Source organism: Enhydra lutris, unplaced genomic scaffold, assembly GCF_002288905.1.
Source record: "Enhydra lutris kenyoni isolate GAN:26980312 unplaced genomic scaffold, ASM228890v2 scaffoldscaffold14, whole genome shotgun sequence".
NCBI lineage: Eukaryota > Metazoa > Chordata > Mammalia > Carnivora > Mustelidae > Enhydra > Enhydra lutris.
The window spans coordinates 24,846,244-24,848,942 of NW_019154098.1; the positions used below are offsets into that span (position 1 = coordinate 24,846,244).

The 2,699-nt window shown below is 41.1% G+C and overlaps 1 pseudogene; it reads right to left on the reverse strand.

The window, feature by feature from the left end:
• Window positions 1-964: 964 nt before the first annotated feature.
• Window positions 965-2,305, reverse strand: LOC111146659 (annotated as a pseudogene).
• Between the last annotated feature and the right edge of the window lie 394 nt (window positions 2,306-2,699).

Here is a 2,699-nt window from a genome sequence, read left to right on the forward strand (position 1 = left end):
GTGTTCTTATCACCTAGAGTGGGGCCTAGAGCATAAACAGCAGATTCTCTAAAGCAAATTTGGTGAAATCGTGACCTTTGTAGTTTTAATAAATTTAATTTGATTATCTAAACTTTTTTGGAGAAAGTGTCATATGTTAGCCAAATACTATCACACATTCTTTTCTTCACTTATGGTGAGTTGAAACACACTGAATGAATTCCTTACAGCTCAGAAGAAATGTGGTCCCTTGAGTCCAAGCAAGCCTGCTTCCTGACTCTGATATGAGCTGGCTTCTAACACCTACATCTTTGGTTTCCAAAACAAAGTTGTATCCTACAGCAAACCTTAGGGGGAGGTAGGGAACTGAGTCGGGCATGGTTCCTGAAATTCTGTTGGAGAAGCTCACGTCAAAGAAACATTTCCTGGGAATTCCTCTGAGCTTCCAATTCTGAACCATGGTGATGTTTTATTTAGGAGTTCTGACTAGGCAGCCTATTCAGTGACAAAAGAATGTTGGGAACGAGTCATTAAAGCTCCATTTGCTCCCCATCTATGTGGGAAAACCCGAGAGCATTAACTGTTCCAGAAAAGGAACCGGAAACAAACAAGTTACTATCTAGCATGAAGTATTAAATGACTGTTACCTAAAACAGGATGAATAAAAATCTCATTTTATTATTTTTTTTCTCATTAAACTTTTGTTTTAATGGGTCTCAAAATTCTGTAACAGATTTTTGGTTAAGTTGTTTCCATTAAAAAGTACTGATCTTAAAAACTGATAACTTAAAACTGCCACACACACCCACGAAAATAAACGGTCCCCAAAACCTTCTCCTTTCCTTCTGAGGTTTTACAATCTATGGTTATCATTAACCTGTCTTTTACTCTTAAATTTAAACAGCCAATTGACACAAATAGTCCTGAAACCACTCTTCCACCACTGATTAAGCCTGGGGTGGCAAGAATTGGAGATAGTATTTATTTAACTTTCTGAACTTTCTTGGGCAGATTTGGTGACTTTGCCTGCTCCAGCTGCCTTTTTGTCTGTTGCTCTGATGGCATGCACAATGACTGTCTCTCTCATGTCATAAACAGCAAAATGGCCCAGAGGAGAGAAAGTCCATATATATTCTATGTAAGGCTTGCCAGAAACCATATCAATGATGGCAGCATCGTGACATTTTCAGGACTTAAGGCCACCTTCCAGCTTTTTCCCAGAATGACGATCAATCTTCTCCTTCAATTTGGCAAACTCACAAGCAATGTGAGCAGGATGACAATCCAGCACAGGTGCGTATCCAGCTCTGATTTGGAAGGTTCAGGATAATCACCTGAGCCATCAAACCAGCTGCTTCCATTGTTGGGTCATTTTTGCTGTCACCAACCACATTTCTATCACATTGCCACGACAAACATCTCTGACAGATAGGTTCTTGACTTTGAAGCCCACATTGTCTCCAGGAAGAAACTCACTCAAAATTTCATGGTGCATTTCAACAGATTTTACTTCAGTTGTAACATTGACCGGAACAAAGGTGACCACCATGCTGCATTTCAGAACACCAGTCTTCACTGGGTCTGCGGGGACTGTACCAGCACCACCAATTTTGTAGATAATCCTGGAGGGGCAGACACAAGGGCTTGTCAGTTGGATGAAATGGTGGCCGAATGCAACCCGGCGCTTCAAGCAGTGTGGCTCCCCTGGCATCTTTGCACTTGGCTCCCGCATGTTATCACCATTACAATCAGAAAGTGGCACAAATGCTACTGTGTTAGAGTTGTAGCCAATTTTCTTAATGTAGATGCTGACTTCCTAAACAATTTCCTTATGTTTCTTCTGGCTGTAGGGTGTCCCAGTGGAATCCATTTTGTTAACACCAATAAATCGTTGTTTCACACCCAGCGTGTAAGCCAGAAGGGCAAGCTCATGGGTCTGCCCATTCTTGGAGATACCTGCTTTAAAGGCATCGACACCAGTAACCACAATCACGACAGCACAATGAGCCTGCGATGTGCCTGCGATCATGTTTTAATGAAGTCTCGCGTCCTGGGGCATCCATGATGGTCACATAATACTTATTGGTCTCAAATTTCCACAGGGAGATATCAACGGTGATATCATGTTTGCGTTCAGCTTTTAGTTTATCGAAGACCCTGGCATCCTTGAAGGGCCCTTTCGCATCTCCGCAGTCTCCTCAAATTTTTTTGATAGTTCCTTTGTTGATCCCACCTCATTTGTAGATCACATGACCAGTAATGGTACGCTTGCCTGAATCTACGTGTCGATGACCAAAATGTTGATATGAGTCTTTTCCTTTCGCATTTTGGTTTAGGTTTAGTGGTGGTTTTCATGACACCTATGTTTTGGCAGCAAACCTGTTATGAAAAAGCTCATCTTGTTATTTTAGAAAATTTAAATAGATTCCTATGAAAGATGCATAAATACCATATTACATTCTGTTCACATTCAGGAAATTTGAGGCAATTTTTTTCTTTCCCTAAAAAAGGAAAGCATATTTACTGATTATGTCACTTTATGCTTAATACCTTTCATAAAGATTGATTGAAGACTAGGAGAAATTATAAGAAGAGATTTTTAGGGCACTTAGGTGGCTCAGTCAGTTAAGTGCCCTACTCTTGATTTCGGCTCAGGTCATGATCTCATGGGTTGTGGGATGGAGACCCACGTCAGGCTTCACACTCAAGGGCGTGTGTGG